At 32.8% G+C, this 23,931-nt stretch overlaps 1 long non-coding RNA gene across 1 annotated transcript in view; it reads right to left on the bottom strand.

Annotated features, from left to right (window-relative positions):
- LOC118152886 (uncharacterized) overlaps positions 1-23,931 on the bottom strand; it is an 82,232-nt gene that overhangs the window by 44,716 nt on the left and 13,585 nt on the right. Inside the window, exons 3-4 of the long non-coding RNA XR_008480698.2 lie at positions 16,372-16,442; positions 10,072-10,215 (exon numbers count right to left, since the gene is read on the bottom strand). This is a non-coding gene — a long non-coding RNA (uncharacterized LOC118152886). The remainder of the gene's footprint in view (positions 1-10,071; positions 10,216-16,371; positions 16,443-23,931) is intronic.

Raw genomic sequence — 23,931 nt, 5'->3', positions numbered from 1 at the left:
GGTTAGGGATATGTGGGAACTCTCTGTAATTTCCACTTAATTTTGCTATAAAGCTAAAAAAAATGCTCCAAAAATTCAGTCCATTAAATTACCTAATCCTAAGGCAAATAAATACAGTATGATAAAAGTCAATTTACTTTTCAGCTAGAATAGCACAATACATGAAAATGAGTATTAAGCCATCAAAAAAGTCTTGTATCTTCAAACTAGACACATATTAAAGTATCAACATTATTGTTTGGATATTTTGTCCCCTCCAACTCACATTAAAATGTGACCTCCAATGTTGGAGGTGGGCTTAGTGGGAGGTGTTTGGGTCATGGGGATGGATGACTGCTTCATGAATGACCTGGTACTGGGCTCATGGTAATGGATGAGTTATCGCTCTGTGAATTCAAGCAAGATCTTGTCTTAAAAGAAGCTGAAACCTTTTCCCTCTCTTTCCCTCTCTCTTTCTCTCCTGCAATGTGTCATGCTAGCTCCTTCATTAACTGCCACCATTATTGTAAGCCTCCCGAGTCCCTCACCAGAAGCAGATGCTGGAACTATGCAGCCTGCAGAACTGTGAGACCAATAAACCTCTTTTCCTTGGAAATGACTAGGTCTCCGATATTACTTCATAGAAATACAAAATAGACTGACACAATCACCAAAAACAATTTCTGAAACTTCTATTTTAAATATGTTTTTGATTTACATGTCACAGAAGAATGATAGTATTATTTTACATTCTTCTTTTTTGTTTATGTTTGCAATTTTGATTATTCATGTTTTTATATGCATAGCCATCCATTTTAAATGTTTTAAAACTCCAATATAGCTAAATAATATATTATTGTCACCAAAAATATTTAAATTATCATTTTATGATCAGATTATATAAAATTAATGAACAAAGTAAAAATAAACCAATAAAAATGGGCAGAAGTATTAGGCCAAGATGGTCAACTAGATGCAGCCAGGAAGAGCTTCTCCCACCAGGAGAACCCAGACCATGAGGAAAACAGCACACTCTGAGAAAAACTTTAGAAGAAAGGCATTGAGAGTATATGAAGAGAAGACCCTGCCACTACGTTGCTGCTGACACAAGCACATGTGGAGGAACCACTACACTTCTGCCAACAGCATGCATGCAGACCCTGCTGTAACACTATCCCATTGCTGCCAGCGCACAGGCATGAGTGTGGACTCACTGCCACTTTGCCAATGAAGCACTTTTGTCAGTTCCTCTATTGGAGTGTCATTGCCAGTGGAGCAGGTGCTTAACATCAAGGTGTCAGAGAAAAAAGACATGGGCCGTGAGCAAGCCCCACAGTGCACGCTCTAACACTGCTGAGCTGAGCCATAAGTGCTGAGCCAAGCCATCATCCACTGAAATCATGCAGAAATAAAACTAGTCAAATGAACCCAACTTATATAATAGACAGAGTTGCAACAGCATCGAAAAAATACATAAGCAAAAAGCCCCATCCAAAGACAGCCATTTTCAGCATTAAAGGAATATCAGACCACACAAATGAAAAACAAACATTCTAAAAATTGTGGCAACTCAAAAACCAAGAGTGTCTTCTTCCCTTCAAATGACTGCACTAGCTTCTCAGCAATGTTTCTTAAACAGACTAAAATGGTTGAAACAACAGACATAGAATTCATAACCTGGATAGCAACAAAGATCATCAAGACACAGAAGAAAGTTAAAATACAATTCAAGAAATCTAAGGAATCCAGTAAAATTATGTAAGAGCTGAAAGACAAAATAGCCATTTAAGAAAGAATCATACTGAACTGAGAGAGCTGAAAGTATTCTACACTAATTTTAGAATACAGGTGGAAGTATTAACAGCCGAATAGAACCAGCTGTGAAATGAATCTTCAAGCATGAAGACTGGTTCTTCAAATCAAGTCAATCAGACAAGAATAAGGAATAAATAGCAAAAAAATAAACAAAACATTCAAGAAAGATGGGATTATGTAAAGAGACCAAACCCATGACTCATTGTGCCCCTGAAAGAAAGAGAAAGAACAAGCAAATGGAAAACATTTTAGAAGACACTGTCCACAGAAATTTCCTCAACCTTGCTAGAGAGGTCAACACTCACATTCAGAAAACCCCTGCAAGATACTATAAAAGATGACCATCACCAAGATGCATAGTCATCAAATTCTCCAAATTCAATGCAAAATAAAAAATCTTAAAGAGGGTTAAAGAGAAGGGGCAGTTCACCTATCTACAAAGAGAAAGTCATTAGGCTAACGGAAGATTTTTCAGAATAAATTCTGTAAGACAGAAGAAATTAAGGGCCAGTATTCAGCATCTTTAAAAGAAGAAAATCCAACCAAGAGTTTCACATCCAGCCAAACCAAACTTTAGAAGAAAAGGAAAAATAAAATTCTTTCCAGACAAGCAAATCCTAGTGGAATGCATTATCACTAGATCTGCTGTAAAAGAGGTCCTTAAAAATTGCTAACTATGGAAATGAAAAACTGTTACTGACCACTAGAAAAACACACTTAAGTACACAGACCTAGACACAGTGAAGGAACTACACAATCAAGTCTACATAACAACTAGCTAACAACATGATGACAAGATCAAATCCATGAATATCAATATTAACCTTGGACATAAATGGGCTAAGCACCCCACTTAAAAGACACAGAATGGCAAGGTGGATAAAGAAACAAGACCCAAATATATGATGTATTAAAGAGACCCATCTCACGTGCAATGATACCCATAGGCTCAAATAAAGAAATGGAGAACAAAATCACCAAACAAATGGATAATAAAAAAAGGAGTAGTTTTTGCTATTCTTATTTCAGACAAAAAAACCTGTCATTTCATTTTTCAACAATGATTCAAAACAACAAGAATCAAATTACAAAATAATAAATGGTTCAATTCAACAGGAGGACTTAATGATTCTAAATATATATGCACTCAACATGGGAACAACTAGATTTATTAAATTCTTAGAGGCCAAAAAAGAAATTTAGATAACCAGAGAAGTGGAAGAATTAATATCATTAAAAAGAACATACTACCCAAAGCTATTTGCAGATTCAACACTATTCCTATAAAGCTACCAATGTCATTATTCACAGTATTAGGAAAAAAACTATTCTAAAATTTATATGGAACAAAAAAACAAGCCCAAATATTCAAAGCAATCTTAGTCAAAATGTTTCAAAGCTGGATACATCACATTACTTGACTTTGAACTATACTACAAGGCTACAGTAACCAAAACAATACAATACTTGTATAAAATCAGACGCATACACCAATGAAACAGCTTAGAGAAACCAGAAATAAAGATGCATACCTATAGCAAACAGGAATACTAGTGTGTGATTGGACTGCAAAACTGAGATGGGAAAATTTTCATGGGTGATGGAAATGTTCCACATTTTGGCTATATTGGAGATTGCATGAAACTCATCAAACAACCATAATCTACACATTTTGTTATATTTAAATTATACAACAATAAAAATATTTTAAAGTATGTTATAAATTATGATGTAGTTTAAGAAGAGAATCTAAAAGATGTTTAACAAATAGTGGAAATTTAGAAAAAATTCATATCATCTTGTAGTATGTCCTTTGTAAAGGTCAAAACCTTTGATCATTTTAATGAATAAATTCTATATGTTGTTTTAAAATTAGGTTTTTTTATTGTACTTTAGGTTCTGTGGTACATGAGCAGATCATGCCCAATTGTTGCATAGGTACACACATGACAATGTGGTTTGCTGTCTCCATCCCCCCATCACCCACATCTGGCATTTCTCCCCAGGTTATACCTCCCCAAACTCCCCACCCCCTGCTGTCCCTCCTCTAGCCCTCACAACAGACCCCAGTGTGTGATGCTCCCATCCCTGTGTCCATGTGTTCTCATTGTTCAACACCCACCTATGAGTGAGAACATGTGGTGTTTGATTTTCTGTTCTTGTTTCAGTTTGCTTTATATTCAAACTTATTTCTTAACTTGAAAATTATAATGTATTTGTAGAATAGAGTATATCACAAATGTACATCTTGACAAAATAGTGTACTTTTTTCTCTCATTGTATTCTGTTTGATTAGAAAAGTGCCTAGCACATGGTAGGTGGTAACTATTTATTTGTTTAATACATGAAAGACCAGATATCTCCTATTGGTACATTCTTCTATTGGTACATTATAGTAGAAATAATCCAGGTCATGGATCACTCCTATAACCAGAATGCTGGTTGGGAACATACCCATGTGGCCAGACTCAGATTAAGAAACAGAAGATTAGCATTCTCCAAAATCTCTCATCTTCCTTTCCATTCACTATGCTCCAAAAGGTAAACTAGATTCTTATTTCTAACACAATGCATTAGAGCTTCAGACAACTTACGTGTATAGATTATCTTTAATTAGGTCCTTTCCAATATCCCCTGAATATTGTTGACAGCATCTTGCCAAGTTTATTTTAGTTTCAAGAAATGTTACCATAATTTTAATTTCTGGTCTTTCACTTGTATAAAACTTTAAGAGCCTCCTAACTAGTCTCGTAATATGAAGTCTCTAACTCACACTATCTGTTTTTCCATCTTAAACTGAGATTTTATTATTCTATTTATTTGTCTATACTGGTGTATATAGGTACGTATGTGTACATATACTATGTATATATGCATAGTATATAAGAATCTACATATATGTATACAAGATTAGCTGTGTTTACACATACACCCCAATATATTTACGCCACCATGTTCATACAGTACCCTTTTTAAAAATCTTTTCTCAACTTTTCTTCTCCTCTTATAATAAATTTATTTATTAATTAAAATTACATTTATTCTTTAACTTGCACCTCCAATTAGAAGTCTTTTATAATATCATCCATTATAGTTTATCTAATTCTCCACTGCGAGCTCAAAGAATTGTTTTAAAAGTGTTCATATACCTGGTGTCACAACTCTGCTTGGATTACCGCTGTGATGCAATGTCCCTAGGTAGGTTTTGAGATCTATGAAGATAAAGGTCTTATAGGAGTCTATCATTTTCTATTTTTATGTAGGTAAGTAAATTATTCTTTATGTTTACTCCATGTTATATTCACTAAAGTAATTTGTTGTAATTGTTTACATTACAGAATTCTCCATCTCACACTATGCCACTAGCCTACAAAGGCAAGTAAGGAAATCTGGATTTCAGTGAACACCTCTGATGATTATTTGGTGCACTATATGCTTAAAACCACTGCCCAAGCCAATTGGCCAATACAGTGATCTATTTATAAATATATAGCATAAAACCAAATTTTACCATTCTATTTGATAATCCATAACCATGTTTAATGCAATTAGAAAATGTAGTTTAAATTTTATTTCTATATAGTAGCCAATACATACAAAATTAACTATGTAATAGGTGCTTTTCTAAGTGGTATGTATGAACTCACTGAAACCTCACTATAATTCTGAGGTGATTACTATTATTGTTACCAGTTTACAGATAAAGAAAATGAAATCAGAAAACATTACATACTTGCTAAAGATTGCATCTCTTTCAAATCTGGCTGCAGTCTATTCTTATGAACTATACAATACTGTTTGTAATAGATAAAGAAACATGTATGTTATATAGTAAATATTATACATATAAAATATCTGAAATTTGATAAAGTTGTTATGTACCATAGAAGACATAAAGTGTCAATTAGGTGATTATAGGAAAAACCAACACATCCTGTTCAGCCTTTTAGCTAATTCCAAAATGGAAATCACTACTTCTTAGAAACAGAAAATACACTCAGCCATTATGCAACTCAACTGCTAGTTCATGTAAATTAGGTGCTTGCTACAATTATTACTCATGAAAGACTGTCTGGTTTAAGATAAATATTTTGAGAATTAGGGTTAATATATTTCTCATTATATTCATAAAACTAGAGAAACTCCAAAAGACACACTGGGCCATGAATCTTAATCAGTGTTATTTAAATTGGAACCATTATTTTTATAAACTCCATTCAAGAGTTGTTTAAATTATCTGATTTTATATATGTAAAACATTCAAATTCATCCAAATAGAATGACCGTGCTATTCAGTAGCTTGTGTGAATGTGTTAACTCAAAGGCTGTGTCACACTATTTTTATTATTTTATAGTCATTATTTATTGGTCAAATCTATTTATTTATTTATTTTTTGGTGAATGTTTCACTGTGGTATGAAGTTATTTCCATCATCTTCTACAGGCAAAGCACGTCTTATACCTTATCTCATATAAGCCTCATAACAAACTAAAAAGTAGATATTGCTTTGAGATGAATGTACCAAAGCTCAGAAAGTGACTTATGAAGCTGATCACATAGCAAGTAATTTTCAGATCTTGAAAAGAAAAAAGATATTTTTGACAGAAAATTGGTATTTTTTTGAAATAGACTATTTCATAGATGATGATGATGACAGATAGATAGATGGCTATGGCTAGAAATATAGGTGAACAACCCGTGTGTGTGTGATGTGTATATGGTTTGTATGTTACATATCACATAAATATTATTCACATACTGAATTCAGGAACTACTTATGGAATAACAATTTACCTTCATTTCTAAAAAAAAAAGAATATGAGTCTTATTTATTCTTTAAGCAAACTTTCATGGGTAATTTACTCTGTGCTGGCAATATGCTAGGTGTTGAAAATAATCTTGAACCATACTGAAAAGGTCCCTGTTCTAAAGGCTGATATTCTTGAGAGGAAATACAGGGATAATAATCATAGAATTAATATTAAACTTTGTTGTTTTATGCAGAAAGAACAAAGGATTCTTTAAATACATACATACATACATACATACATACATACATACATACATACATACAGCAAGCAGGCAAGGTCTCTCCAAGGAGATGGCATGAGGCTAACACCCCATTACAGGAAGCCAGGTTTATGTCCCTAACTTTCTAAGGCAAAGGCTGGTACACAGTTTCTGAAGCAGAAGTCAGTCTGGCTCATTTCCAGGATTCAAAATAAGGTTGATTTTAATCGAACTTAGTGGTCAAAGAAATACAGCTGTCTGTTTAGATGAAATATTTTATCACACTTGTCTTCACACTGGAAAACCATGGGAAGAAGAAATGCGAGTAACAGAAAAGTTACTAGTTTGCAAAAGAAGAACATTATAAATTCACATTTTCTATATATATAATTTATATTTTTTATATGAAAGAGAAAAAAGATTCATGTTGTAGTTATGCCTATCAGGATGCAACCTAACAGTTAAGCTCAGAAAAATTTTATTGTTTCTATTATATGATAGCCTTTGTAGGAAAAATTGTGTAAGAAAATACAGCAAATGATGAAAAGAGACAACTATGTAAATGACAATTATTACAGTTGTCAAGGTATACATATATATATATTTCTGAAGAAGAAAAAGGATGAGAAAAAGTTGATTTCTTTGGCCTAGGTTGGGCCTTAGACAATATTAGAACGATCAAAAAAACTATCCATTATTTTTCATCAATTTAAATTTGCTACAGATTTTTATGTAGTCCGTCAACCACAATTTTTGCACCATAGAAGCTACTGTCTACCTATGAACACTAAAGACATAAACATAATACTTATTTTAGTATTATTTTCCTAAAATGGTAGTGAATGGAGACTGAAAAGAATAGGAAGAGAACTGATAGGTATTTTCCTAAGAACAATGGAGATACTTAGAGCTTTGAGAAGGAGAAAATCCTACATACATAATGACTTGAGAAATGAAAAGAAAACAGTAGCTATGAATTCACTCAATTTCAAAAAGCTATCCTAAGCATAGAAAAAAGAATTGAAGAATAAATGGTACAGGATAGCTAAGAAGACCAGAAGCTATTACCAGAAGCAAGAGATGTGAACTATAGCTCTTCTGCTGACCTCAGGCACCGAATTCCATTTGGATAATACATTCAATATTGATGAGTCTGTTTTCCTTTCATTGACTTTCTGCCTACAATGTACTTTTGGGATTTTAAGCTAACAAGTACTATGAAAACTGAACTTGGAATCTAGGGCATAGTTGGACAAATCAATCATACACAGAAACACAGAAAAGTACCCTGCTTACTAGAAAAAAATCCATAATTCCATTTCACAAGGCAAAAAACAATATCTAAATGACCTTTCCAAATAGGTCAAGTGAATAAGCTATATATATATATATTTCTTTCCTTAGGTTTTAAGCAATTGCTATGCAACCTAAAGAAAAAGGCTAAGATGATGTTTTATCTGCCCATAGCAGCTAGTACATTCATGGATTCAGTCAGATATAAATAAGGACACTAGAGCGAAATAGATGAAAGTGAAGCATGTAAGAACTGTCAGCTGAACTTATGATACCACTTGACAAACTCAACTGTTCAGTAACTGGAATGTGAAAAGAGGTGACTTTTGTAGTATACCTGCTCTCAGAATTTATAGGAAGACAGGCTCATATTTGAGGAAAACAAGATACAGATTTTGTGGAAAATTAGGAAGAGAGACAATAATCATTAGCACTTTCTGATCTGTTCTAACATTAGTACTGAAGACAAAAAAGTAGAGCAAAAAGTTTCTTAGAATTTTGAGTCAAACTGATAGAGGTGATGATGACAAGGCAGAAAACTAAACTAGGAAAATAAAATAAGTGAAACTGGTATACATCTGGCCATCACTATGAGATGGTTTAAATTTAATGTAGAGAAAAGCTGACAACAAAAGGTGGTATGTTTTACAGGTAACAAAAATAACAAAATAAACTATGTAATTTTAAAGAGTATTTTTAATAGCTAAAGATTTTGTTAAACAATAAAGTTGAACTCATAAAAAAATTTTATTAAAGCAACATATGTACTATAAATTATATGAATAATAAAAAAACCAAAGCAAGTTAAATATACCAGCTTTTGAATGCACCAAATCAAAAAGTTCATGGCAGCATTCTTTTCAAAGAATAGTGTTATAATAATTTAATTTAACAATAATAAAATCATTTATTAATTTCTCTAGCAAATATAGATTAAGGTTTATACAAAGAGCTTGCAACTCATAATTGTGTTTATTAATAATATAAACATAATAGAAAAATATAAACATGGCCAATAATATTTCTATATTTATATATGTATGTAAATATATATGTTTGTATTTATTTGACTAAATTGCTAAAACTTTCATTAGCATCTTCTAGATACACATGTGGATTATGCTTTTTGATATGCTCTTCTTGAAAAAATCATCCCAATTAGCATTATACTGAAATTTGAATAAAAGACAAACATTTTATTAGAGCAAACATATGTACTATAAATATTTATTGAACTTTGAAATAGGCTAACTCCAAGAGTCATTATTCATTTTTGGTCAGTTCATTTCTTGTGTGTGTGTGCGTGTGTGTGTGTGTGTGTATGTATTTGTGAGTGTGTGTGTGCCTTCTCAGAATCTGAAGGTTTTGCCTTTCCTTGTTAATTTCAAAGTATTCTGATTGTTAGATGTTTGAGTCAGACAAATTTGAAAACTTGAATGTATAATTATCCCTGGCTCATAATGAATTCATTGAAAGTGTCTATGTAAATTAATATTATTAATATTTAATTAAAATAAACTTTGCATTATGAAATAAATATATATGAAAGTGATAGCAAGATATATAAGAATGCTAGCCATAGTAAGATACGATATTAAGAAAACCTATATAGTTATGCTAAATCTTACATTTTCAATATTTTTATTGATATTTGGGAGATTATTATGAGCATTGCTTATTTTAGTTATTAAAAATGTATACAAATACTGGAATTATTTTATAAATGGAAAGAAAATTCTTGGCTATGCTTTTATTTCTTTACCAATCTTCCTCCTGAGAACATTTTTTATTTTTTTTCTCTTAGCCTGGTGAACTACTATTTAACCTTCAAGTCTCAGTTTGTTTTCTTATTTTTGAATTTTTATTTCTAACCTTACCTTTCTCTTCTCTATGCTAAAATAGTAATTTGTTACCTATTTTAATAAAAAGATGTTTATTTAAAATTATTTCTTTTTAATATTCCTTATACTTACCTGAAAGAAGTGCAGAGTCTCTTTCACTCAATTTCTGACACAAGTTTCAAAAATCTTGCTAGATTATTAATTTAATTTTTCTTGTCTTCTAAATTAAAACACTTTTGCTGAGTGACAGCAGAATGGCCGCATAATATCATATGCCTGTCCAATGAGAATAAAACAAAGATTAAACATCAAAATTAATATTTTTAGAACTATTTTAAAAAAACAAAGAATTGTAACTATTCTGAGAGTTGTTTTGATAAAAATAATAAATCTTTGTAAAAATATTGAGTTTTGTGGCATTTTAAATAGTCCCTTATTATTCTTCTTCTTGACCAGGTTCCATGGTGACCTAGCAAAACAACATGAAAAACAGAAACCTAGATGTTATTGGAGGAAACAAAATAAGTTTAGTCCTGTCATTTTCTGAGAGAATTAGTTTTGGTATTCTATTACATAGTATGGTGACTACAGCAAATAACAAAGTAGTAGAGCTAGATAGTTGGAAGAAAAGATTTTGAATGCTGCCACCACAGAAAAAGATAAATAAAGTGATGAATATAGTGAATACACCAATTTGGCCATTATACTATATATACACATGTAATGAAATATCACAATGCACCCCACAAATGTTTTAAAATTGTAACGTAAAAATGTATCACATTGGCCAGGAGCTGTGGTTCACGTGTGTAATCCCACCACTTTGGGAGGCTAAGACTTTTGGATCACCTGAGGTCAGGTGTTTGAGACCAGCCTGGCCAACATGGTGAAACCAGGTCTCAACTAAAAATACAAAAAATTTAGCTGGGCATGATCACGGGTGCCTGTAATCCCAGCTACTCAGGAGGTTGAGGCAGGAGAATTACTTGAATCTGGCAGGTGGAGGTTGCAGTGAGCTGACATTGCGCTACTGCACTCCAGCCTGGGCAACAAAAGTGAAATCCTGTCTCATTAAAAAACAAAAAGTATTGTAATATTATGTGTCAATTATCAATAATAATTAGCTTTAAAATTAATTACTAAATCTTCCCAAATACAATACAAAATTTATCTATCCATAAAAATCTCAAAGAACTTTAAATAAGAAAACCTCAAAAAGATTGTCAGATACATTCAAAATTAAACTGTCAAGAGGCAAAAATGAATCTGAAATCAGAAAGAAATTATTATGAACAAGAAATACACAATAAAATAAATAACTAATTTCTTATTAGACACTACAGAGGACAGAAGGTAGTGATATGCCATATTAAAGGTGAGTGATGAGATAAAAAGACTGACAACTAATAATCTTATATCCAGTAAAATTATTTTCTAAAAATATAGAAAAAATAAGACACTCTGGTATGACAAAATTAAAAACAAAAAATTGTGGCTAGCACTTCCACCTCCTCCACAGAAAATACCAAAAAGAGTCCTTTAGGCAGAAAGAGCAGAACATTGGAAAGTCAGTTTATTTATCACAGAAATATTAACCTCCCCAATAATGTGTCTAAATATGTAAATATAAAAGACATAATATTTTGTTAAAATAATTTTTTCTCAGTTACTTAAAGTTAGCTACATAAATATGAGTTTAATATCAGCTAATAACTGAGTTCATGGATTTATAATGTATAATGATGTATTTGTTGGACAATAATATTACTAAGAACAGGAAAGAAAATAAACCTATACAAATAAAGGGGTGGTGTTGTTTTAAAATTAACTTTGTTTGCTTCCATACTAGATTGTTTACATTAGAATGGTAATGATAGATGTGGGACCATTAAAAATAATAAATATTCTAAGAGACATGACAAGGATTTTAAGACCATACTCTAGAAAATAACTACTTAATATAAAATAAAATGTTAAGAGAAGGCTATTAAAGAGCCATAAAACAGAGAGGAAAAAATATTTTAAAAAGATAGAAAATGAGGTATGTTCTACATTATGATGAATTAAGCATATGTATATAGAACAAACATTAAAATGAAAGGTGGAGGTAGGAAATATAAATTTTAAAAATGATACAACTATATTACTATACAAGAATACATTTTAGATGCAAACTCAACTAAGTTGGAATACTGTTTACTATGCGAACAGTAACTAAAAGAGATAAGAGATGGCTATTCTAATATTAGACAAAATGAACTTTAAGATGGAAAGTATTATCAGAGAAAAGTTATAATGATTAAATTACTAATGACAATTTATAATAATAAAAGGATCAAATACTTAGGAAGACATAACTATTAAAAGCATGTATGACTCTGTCATCAGATCCACAAGTCAGCTGAAATAAAACTTGATGCAATTAAAGAAATAATATACAGTATATCAATAATGATTGTTGATTTCAGTACCCCATATTTTATAATAATAAAAAGAGAAAAAATTAACATAGATATTAAAGATGTTAAAACAAATCTTGTCCTCAGGATAAAACCTATTGTAAGCAACAAATAAATTCTCAATCAATATTAAGATTTGAACTCACACCATATATGGTCTACAAAGAAAACAGAATAAAATTAGATGTCAATGAAAACATAAATTTCAGAAACTTATAAGTATGTTTAAATATTATTCAACAATGTACTTTTTAATATGCAATGAGTCACACAGAATCACAATCAAAATTGAAAAATAATTGGAGAGGAAGATGAAAATACAATATACTAAAGAAATTAAGCTAAAGTGGTATTAGATGCTCATGTATACCTCTAGAAATTATAAATCAAATCTATGACCAGACTTCCACTGTAAAATTAATTAAAAAGAAGAAACCTGAACCAATGTTATAACAGATTACAGTTAGAAAAAGGAAAATATAAAACAATTATAAAATTTTTAAAAAGGGTCATTGTTTCAAAAGACTAATACAATTTACAAAATTTAACTAGAATTACCAGGATAAAAAGAGTAGGTTCATAATACTAAAACTTAGAAAGAGGAAGTATTATCACCTTAAAAAATATATAAATATATAATATATAGATACATATGTAAACACATATATTTACACACACACACACACACACACATATGTGTATATATATACAAATGTCCATTTTTTTGCTGCTAATAAAAACATACCCAAGACTGGAAAGAAAAAGAAGTTTAATGGAGTTAGAGTTACACATGGCTGGGAGGCCTCACAATAATGGCAGAAGGCAAGGAGGAGCAAGTCATGTCTCACATGGATGACAGCAGGCAAAGAGAGAGAATTTGCACAAGGAAACTGCTCTTTTTAAAATCACCAGATTCTGTGAGACTTATTTACTTTTGTGTGAACAGCATGAGAAAGAACCACCTCCATGATACAATTACCTTATGATTCGACTCTGAGTCCCTCTTAAGACACATGAGAACTGTGGGAGTTACAATTCAAAATAAAATGTGGGTGGGGCATAGCCAAAGAATATCATTCTGTCCTGGCCTCTTCCAAATCTCATGTCCTCACATTTCAAAACCAATCATCCCTTTCCAACAGTCTCCCGAAGTCTTAACTCATGTCAACATTAACTCCAAAGTCCACAGTCCAACATCTCATCCGAGACAAGGCAAGTCCCTTCCACTTATGAGACTGTAAAATCAAAAGCAAGTTATTTACTTCCCAGATATAGTGGGAGTACAGGCATTAGGTAAATACAGCCATTCTAAATGGGAGAAATTAGCCAAAACAAAGGTGCTAGAGGCCCTGGCAAGCCTGAAATCCAGTGAGGCAGTCAAATGTTAAAGTTTCAAAATGATCTCCTTTGACTCATGTCTCTCATCCAGGTCACACTGATTCAATTGGTGTGTTCCCATAGTTTTGGATAGCTTCACCTCTGTAGCATTGCAGCGTACAGCATTCTCTCTAAGCTGCTTTCATGGGCTGGCATTGAGTGTGTGTGGCTTTTCCAGGCACACAGTGCAAGCTGTCAGTGGATCTACCATTCTGGGGTCTGAAAGACAGTGGCCCTTTTCCCACATGTCCACCAGGAGGTGCCCCAGTAGGGACTCTGTGTGGGGGCACTGCTCTAGCAGAAGTTCTTCATGAGAGCCCCACCCTTGCAGCAAACTTCTGCCTGGACATCCAGGTGTTTCCATACATTCTCTGACATCTAGGTAGAGGTTTCCAAGACTCAATTCTTGACTGCTGGGCACCCACAAGCTCAATACCATGTGGAAGCTGCCAAAGCTTGGGGCTTGTACCCTCTAAAGCCACAATCAGAGCTGTACCTAGGCCATCTTCTGAAGCCACAACCAGAGCTGTCACAGCTGGAGTGGCTGGGACACAGGGCACCAAGTTCCTAGACTACAGATAGCACAGGTGACTTTGGGCCCAGCCTACAAAATCATTTTTTCCTCCTAAGCTTTCAGACTTGTAATGGGAGGGGCTGCTGTAAAGACTGCTGACATGCCCTGGAGACATTTTCCTCATTGTCTTGGGGATTAACTTTCAGTTCTTTGTTACTTATGCAAATTTCAGCACCTCGCTGGAATTTCTTCTCAGAAAATGGAATTTTGTTTTCTATTGCATTGTCAGGCTATAATTTTTCCCTTTTATACTCTGCTTCCCTTATAAAACTGAAAGCCTTTGACAGCACTCAAGTCACATCTTGAATTATGTGCTGCATAGAAATTTCTCCACCAGAAACCCTAAATCATTTCTCTCAAGTAAAGTATTTCACAAATCTTTAGGGCAGGAGCAAAATGTTTCCAGTTCCTTTGATAAAACATAGCAAGACTAACTTTTGCTGTGATTCACAACAAATTCTTCATTTCCATCTGAGACTACATCAGCCTAGATTTTATTGTCCATGTCATTATTAGCATTTTGAGCAAAGCCATTTAGTAAGTCTCAATGAAGTTTCAAACTTTCCCACATTTTCCTATCTCCCCTTGAGCACTGCAAACTGTTTCAACCCCTTCCTGTTACCCAGTTCCAATGTCGCTTCTACATTTTCAGATATTTTTTCAGCAGTGCCCCACTCTACTGGTACCAACTACTGTATTAGTTCATTTTCAGGCTGCTGATAAAGACATACCCTAGACTGGGAAGAAAAAGTGGTTTAACGGAGTTACAGTTTCAAATGGCTGGGAAGGCCTCACAATCATTCTGGAAGGTAAGGAGGAGCAAGTCACATCTTACAAAGATGATGGCAGGCAAAGAGAGAGTTTGTGTAGGGGAACAACTCCTTGTAATATCATCATATCTAGTGAGACTTATTCACTATTGTGAGAACAGCATGAGAAGGACCTGCACCCATGATTCAATTACCTTCTGCTCTGTCCCTCCCACAACATATGGGCACTGTGGGAGTTACAACTCAAGATAAGATTTGGGTGGGGATAACAGCCAAACTTTACACACACACACACACACACACACACGCACACACACACACATCAATAATGGTTGCTGAATTTAGTGCCCCACATTTATATATATATATGGCTTCCCAGCCGCACCAAAGATATATAAACAATGACTACAAGGGACAGTTATACAACTTCTATTAATGACTTCAATGCAGTGCAAATATTTCTAGAAATATAAACTACCAAAATTTATTCATCATAAAGAGAAAATCTAAAAGACCTTTAATAAGCCAAAATGGCAAAGTAGAAGCCGGTTGATTTTGTTCCCCACAACCCAACTACAGAAAATCAAAACCAAATATTATTGCTAGGATTATCACCAGTAATATTCCAAAACTTAAATATGAGGAGAAGGCAGTCCCTGGCAACACAGAGAAGTGAAAACATCAGGAGCATATGGTAAGAGAATCAGACTTTTATATCTGCAACATTCTTTCCCCAGTCTGCCAAGCACCAAGCATGCAGAAGGTACCCGAACCCCCAACTCATGGTTACTACATGAGAAAAAAGTAGATCCAGGAAGACATCAGCTTCTACATCTTGGATTCCCTGACAGAAAACCTATCCTTGCCTAAACCCACAGGCAACATTTTGAGTGCCTGAAGAAAGAAACTTCTTGAGGACAGCTAGACAGAGGGGAGAAGGTGGGACAGTATTTCCATGCAGGAAAACTCTCATCTGTGTTTTGGCCAAAGAAGTTAACACAGAGTGGCTGTCTAGCAGCACCATGCTATAGGAGGTTAAGGTTCAGGCTCCGTGACTCATGCCTTTAATCCCAGCACATTTGGAGGCCATGGTGGATGGCTCACTTAAGGTCAGGGATTCAAGGCCAGCCTGGCCAACATGGTGAAATCTCATTTCTAATAAACATATGCCTGTGCACCAAATTACCTGGACGTGGTGGCACACACCTATAATCCCAGCTACTCAGCAGGCTTAGGTGGAAGAATCACTTACCTAGAAGGCAGAGGTTGATGTGAGTTGAGATGGGGCCATTGCAATCCAGTCGGGACAACAAGAGCAAAACACTGTCTCAAGAAAAATAAACAAATAGGAAGTAAGTTTCACAAGTCCCATAGGCACAAACTCCTAGCCAGTTTCCCCACACTGCCAGAATATTCCCTGTGGGACTTCTACCATTCAGGCTGGACAGTGCTTTTGTTTGCTAGAGCTGAGGTAAATACAGGGTAAAGGTGCCATCTGGTGCTGAAGAGGAGGTAGTGACCTTGCAAAAATATATTCAACAGGTATATTGCAAATAAATCTATATACAGACATATCCAATAACAGAAACAAGCCAAACAGCGGAAACTGGAATAAATAACTAATCCTTCAGTGTGAAGACATAGAAGCAAATGCACAATAAGAATATGAAGCAGGGAACTAAAAAATCCAAAACTTCCCAGACAAACAAGGAGACAAGACAGTGACTCTAATGGGAGTATGAAAGGCAAGCTCTCTGATCAAAAATTAAAAGTAGCATATTTAAGGAAACTCAGTGATCCACAAAATAACAAAGGAACGCAACAGAAATTTATCAAAGAATGTAACAAAGATTGAAATAATTTAAAATATAAAACAAATCTTGGAAGTAAAAAATATATTTGCTATAATGAAAATTTTATTACAGGCTCTCAACAGCAAAGTGGATCAATCAGAGGAAAGAAATAGTGAGTCTGAAGTTAGGATATTATAAAATACACAGAGGAAAAAAAGTGAATGAAAAAGAATAAAGAACTCATGCAGGATATAGATAATTAAATTACCTCAAAGAGAAAATTTAAGAATTATCTGTATTTGGCCAGGCGTGGTGGCTCATGCCTGTAATCCAGCACTTTGGGAGGCTGAGGTAGGCTGATCATGGTCAGCAGTTTGAGACCAGCATAACCAACATGGTGAAACCCCGTCTCTACTAAAAATACAAAAATTAGCTGGGAGTGCCTGTAATCCCAGCTACTCAGGAGGCTGAGGCAGGAGAATCACTTGAATCTGAGAGTTGAAAGTTGCAGTGAGCTGAGATCTTGCCACTGCACTCCAGCCTGGGCCATGGAGTGACACTCCATTTAAATAAAAAAAGAATTACAGAATTATTTGTATTCAAAATAAAGCTAAGGAAGATAAAGGAATAAAAATTTAATTCAAAAAATAATAACAGAAAATGTTTTAAAATTTGAGAGATGTAAACATCCAGGCACAGGCAGGTAAGTGACTGTTGGAATAAACCAAATAAAAGTACATAAAGGCATGTAATAATCAAACTCCCAAATGTCAAGGGGAAAGAGGATTCTAAAAGCAGCAAAAAATAAGAAGCAAATATACAAAGGGGCTCCAATTTGTCTGGGTAAAAACTTATCAATAAGTAATATTCCTCCAGAAGGATGGAATGTGATACCATGTTCAAGTTGCTAAAAAACAAGACTGCCAAACACTAGTTTAGTGTTTAGACACGTTATCATTGAAACATGAAGGAGAGATAGTCTTTCCAAACAAAAGCTGAGGGAATTCTTTACTAATAGGCCAATCTTAAAAAAAATGCCACGGAGTTATTGAATCTGAAAACAAATCCTAATAGGCAAATATAAACCACTTCAAGGCATAAAGCTTGGTGGTAAAAGCAAATATTGAAAAAAAAAAGAACTCAAAATATTCTAACACTATGATTATGTGTGTAAGCCACTCATAATTTTAGTATGAAGACTAAAAAACATGTCTATCAAAATCAATAATATCTACATCAATCTGTTAAGAGATAGGCAATATAAGATTACATAAATTGAAGCCAAAATATAGGCCAAATGTAGCGGGTGTCAGGGGTGGAGTTGAAATGTAGAATTAAATAGTTTGTTGTCAGTGTTTGTTTCTAGTTTTTCTTTATAGTCAAAGAAAGGTTGTCATTTGTTTAAATAACTTGTCATACCATTAAGATGTTTTTGTAAGTCTCACAATAACCACAAAGCAAAAACAAATCACAGACATACAAAAAGTAAAAAGCACTGAATTTAAACATGCTTTGGATAAGAGAAAAAAAAATCTCTTAACCAAAAAAAGAGACAATAATAGAAGAAGAAAGAAATAGAGGTGATAGAATAAAATCGAAAAATGACATTGGTAAATCCTTACCTATCAATAAGAACATTGAATGTAAATGTACTGAGTTCTCCAAGTAAAAGTTATAGAGTGACTGAATGAATAAAGAAACAAGACCAAACTATATGCTGCCTTTGAAGAAAACTGCTTCATCTATAAAGAAACCACATAGACCAAAAATGGAGTTATGGAGAAAGATACAAGTTACTCCTGTTCATTTAGTTTCATTTAAATAGAAACCAAAAGAACAGGAGTAACTTACTTACATCAGAACATAACAAACAGGTCTCTGTGTACCCCATGCAGGAGAATTTAAGCCTTTAAAGCAAGCACCAGTAAATCTTGAAAGAGAGAGGATATTAGTATTACACTTTCAGTAACAAACAAATCATCCAGACAGAAAATAAACAAAGAAACATCAGAGTTAAGTAGTTACACATTTGATTAAGTAGGCCTAATTGAAAGTGACAAAGTATTTCACCTAACTGGTGCAGAATACACATTCTTTTCAACAAGATGTGAAACTCTCCAAAACGGAACATATGTTAGGTCAGGAAAAAAGTATCAACAATATAAAAAGTCCAAATTATATCGAGTATCTTTTCTAACCACAATGAAACAAAATTATAAATCAATAAGAAGAGAAATCTTAAAAACCACAAAAACATATGAAAGTTAAAAAACATGCTCTTGTATGACCATTTGTTCAAGGAGGAAATTTAAAAAAAAATTCTTAAAAAGACATGAATATGGAAACACAACCTATCAAAATCTATAAAATAGAGTAAAAGCTGTATTTATACAGGTATGTACAGTTATATACAGGTATGTTTATAGCATTAAACATCAACATCAAAAAAGAAATACTTCAAATTAACAATTTTAAGATGCAACAAAAATAAATAAAAAAGCAAAAGCAAATCAAACCCAAATTTAGCAGAAGGAAAATAATAATAACAATCAGAACAGAAAAAAATGTAAAATTGAGATTGAAAATACAATACAAAAGATTAATTAAAAGACTAGTTGATATTTTTAAAAGATATGCAAAATTGAAAAATCTTAAGCTAGACTTTGAAACATAGGGAAGATATAAATATATAAAATTAGAAATTAAAAAGAACTCATAACAACATATTACAAATGCAAAAAATTCATTAGATACTATTATAAATAACTAAACATCAAAAAATTGAAAACCTGAAAAACATGAATTAATTGCTAGCCATGAATTAATTGCAAGGCCAAGGAGGCTGAGTCATGAGAATTGAACATAAGAGGTGGAGGTTGCCATGAGTTGAGTTTGCACTATTGCACTCCAGCCTGGGCAACAGAGTGAGAGTCCATCTCAAAAACGAACAACAAAAACAACAAAAAAAAAAAAAAAGAAGAAGAAAAGAAAAGGTAAGCTACAGGCCTATATCCTTGATTTACATATTTGGAAAAATCTCAACAAAATACTAGCCAACTAAATTCAACAACATGTTAAAGCGATCATTCACAATTATCAAATGGGATTTATCCCAGGAATGCAAGGATGGTTCAACATATGCAAATCAATGAAAGTGGTAAATTGCATTAACAGAACCAAGAAAAAAAGACTATTTTAATAAATTCTAAAAAGCATTCAATAAAATAAAATTCAATGTTCCTTTGTAATAAAAATATTCAACAGAATGGGTATAGAAGTGATATACCTCAAAAGAGTAAAGGCTACATAAGTTCAAGAGTTTGATGAAAACAAATTTTTCATATTATATGACTCAGTTTACATGAAATGCTCAAATCAGGCAAATTTGTATAGATAAAAATTAGATTAGTTGTTGAAGGTAGGACCATTATGTGACAGAATTTGATACAGATTTTGGGGGACATGCTATTGTTTGAATGTGTGCTCTAAAAGTTTCTGTGGAAAACTTAATTTCTCTTTCCTCATAAATAGATTAAAAGATTAATAAGGGCTCTATCCTCATTAATGGATTAATGTCATTTTGACAAGAGTGGGTGTTTTATCTGAGGAAGGGCTCTGTGGCAAAAGTGGGCTCTCACTGATTTTCTTGTTCTTGCCTTTTTGCTTTGTAATCTCTCCCTTCTGTTATGATACAGCAAGAATTCTCTCACAACATGTCAATGCCATGATCTTGGACTTCCTAGTCTATGGAAATTTAGTCTAAATAAAATTCTATTCTTTATAGAGTACCTAGTCTGTGTTATTCTGTTAAAACAACAGAAAACTGACTAAGAGTGTGAGGAGATGACAATAATATTTGAGAATTAGATGATGGTGATAGTTGCATGAGCTTGTAAATAACTAATTGTATTGAGTTACATATGTTAAAGGGGAGGAATATTTATGGTAAATAAACACAATCTCTGTATGTACATATACATATATATAGGGACTCTTGTTTTCTTCAGAAGTATTTATGCTTATGGATAAAGAGTATCATTTTGATGTTGTAGCTTTGGAATCAATCTTTCTGGGTTTGAATACTGGACATCTGTTTCCTAGTAGTGTGATAGTAAGCTAATTACATAACCTCTTTAAGTTTCAATTTCATTATCTATAAAATAGAAAAGAAAAATGCTATTATGACAAGATTTTTCTGGAAATTACACTATATGTTAATAAAAGATCTGCCAGTCTACAGACATTAGATATCATTTCATTTATTTGTGTCTTCTTCAATTTCTTTAATCAATGCTTTATCATTTTCAGTGTACAGATATTTCACATTTTTGCTTAATTTTTTCCTATGTATTTTATAATTCTTGATAAAATCATGTTTTAAAATTATTTTTCTAACAGTTTATTGTTAAGATATAGAAACACAACTTATGTTTGTATAATAATTTTGGAAATTGCAGCTTTTCTGAGTTTATTCATTATAATGTCCACAATGCCCAAAGCAATCTATAGATTCAGTGCAATCCCTATAAAATTTGAATGAACTTTTTCCAAGAAGTAGAAAGAAAATTGATCCAAAAGTTCATGTGAAAGCACACACACACACACAACACAAACACACACACGAAAGGTGAAACCAATCTTGGAAAAGAAAAAAGCTGTAGGTATCAAACTGCCTGATGTCAAACTAAATTACAAATTTATAGTAATCCAAAAAGATGGTGCTGTCATAAAAAGACATACAGTCCCAAGAAGCAGAATACAGAAATCAGGAATAAACCAACCTGTATGTGATCAATTAACATTTTGACAAAGTCACCTATAATATAAAATGGTGAGAGGAAAGCCTCATCAACAAATTGGGCAGAAAAACCTGAATATCTTTTTTCAAAAGCATGCAAAATGAAATTTGACCTTTGTCTTACAATGTATGCAAAAATTAACCAAAAATAAATATTGAATACAAAATCTAAACCATAAAACTCCTAAAACATGGAAAAAAATTCCTGATAATTTTTAAAATCTGACATCAAAAGCACAGCCAATAAAAGCAAAAACAAACAACTGAGACTACACAGAACTTAAAGTTTCTACACAGCAAAGAAAACAATCAACCTAAAAAGACAACCTACAGAATGAGAGAAAATATTTGCAAACATATATACAAAACCCAGTAGCAAACAAGAAACAAAAAATCTGCAACCATCCCAATAAAAAATGGTCAAAGTGTCTGAAGATACATATTTCCAAAGAAAACACACAAATTGCCTTACAAATATATGAAAAGCTTCTCATCATCATTCATTATCAGAGAATGCAACTTGAAACCACAATGATAAATCACTTCATACTTGTTAGGATGGCTGTAATTTAAAAAAAGAGAGAGAGATAAATGTTGGTGAGGGTGTGGAGAAAAGATAACCCTGTACATTGTTGGTGGGAATGTAGGTCAGTAGAATCACATGAAAAATATTAAGAAAATTATTCAAACAATTAAAAATAGAACTCTCATACAATCAAGCATATATTCTGGGCATATATCAAAGAAAATAATTATTTTGAAGAGTATATGTATCTTCCATGTTTATTGTGATACCATTCACGATAGAAAGATATAAAATCACCCTAAGTATCCATCCATGGATGAATGTATAAAGGAAATGTGGTACATATATAATGAAATATTATTCAGCCATGAACAAAGAAATCTTGTTATTTGTGAAAACACAAAGAACCTGAAGGATGTTATGCTAAGTGAAATAAGCCAGACAGTTAGAAGTGGAGCAGAATGATGGTTACCAGGAGTATCAGAGTAGGCAATGATAAGATATTGATCTAAGTATAAAACTTTTAGATAGCCAAAAACATTGCGGGAATCTAATATGCAACATAGGTGATAATGGACATGTCAATTAATTATTACACAATAGTACACATATCAAATCACATTGTACATCTTTGTATATAACCTTTGTCAATTATTAAAAATAAATAAATATATAAATTAACAAAAATATTTGAATGTCTTAGTGAAGTTATTGATTCTACATTTTAGGAAGAATTATATCTTACTAGTATTGAATATTAAAGCTTCATCACAATAGATGATGCACATAATTTAGCCATTTATACCATTCCCCCAAAATAATGTTCCATGACAAAGAAGCAATCCAAAATTTATTCTTTTGTGAAATAACCACATTTTGGGTCAGAAAATATGACTATCGAATTTTGACAAAAATATTCCCTGATTTAAAAGATTTTAATAATACCTACCTAACACTTGTGAAGCCTGTCTATTCATAACTATGTCTATTGATAACTATGCAAAAGTATTGATTTTAAAATATTTTAGTCCAAATAATACTTTAAGGTGGTTTGATAAATTTTAAGCTTCCTTAAAAGTATCTTCAATGATACTAAACATAAAATATCATGTTTTCTATAACTTAATACATTCATTATTCTATTATCACCAGAAACTGATAGATGTGATTCCCAATTTAGAGAGGAGGAATTCTGTTAACACTTAAAATGTCAGGTAGATCCAAAGGTCACTTATTTACATCTTGGTAGCCAAAGAGGACAGTAATAAAACTCTTTATCATTTAATTCATCTATAGTACATTGCACTCACTACTGTCTACTTAAATATGTTATAAAATTTTGACTTGTATAGAAATGTCTCAAAAAATTTAATTAAAAAATTTATTATACTTTAATTTCTAGCGTACATGGGCAGATCTTGCAGGATTGTTACATAGGTATACATTTGCCATGGTGGTTTGCTGCTTCCATCCCCCTGTCTCCTACATTAGATATGTCTCCCAGTGTTATCCCTCCCCAATCTCCCCACCTCCCACTATCCCTCCCCTAGCCCCTCACTCCCCAACAGACCCCAGTGTGTGATGTTCCCCTCCCTGTGTCCATGTATTCTCATTGTTCAACACCCACCTATAGTCAGAAAATGCAATGTTTGGTTTTCTGTTCTTGCATCAGTTTGCAGAGAATGATGGCTTCCA

This window comes from Callithrix jacchus, chromosome 4, assembly GCF_049354715.1.
Source record: "Callithrix jacchus isolate 240 chromosome 4, calJac240_pri, whole genome shotgun sequence".
In the NCBI taxonomy this organism is placed as follows: Eukaryota; Metazoa; Chordata; class Mammalia; order Primates; family Cebidae; genus Callithrix; species Callithrix jacchus.
Note: the sequence above shows the minus strand (reverse complement) of the source record. Positions and strands in the feature narration are given on the sequence as shown.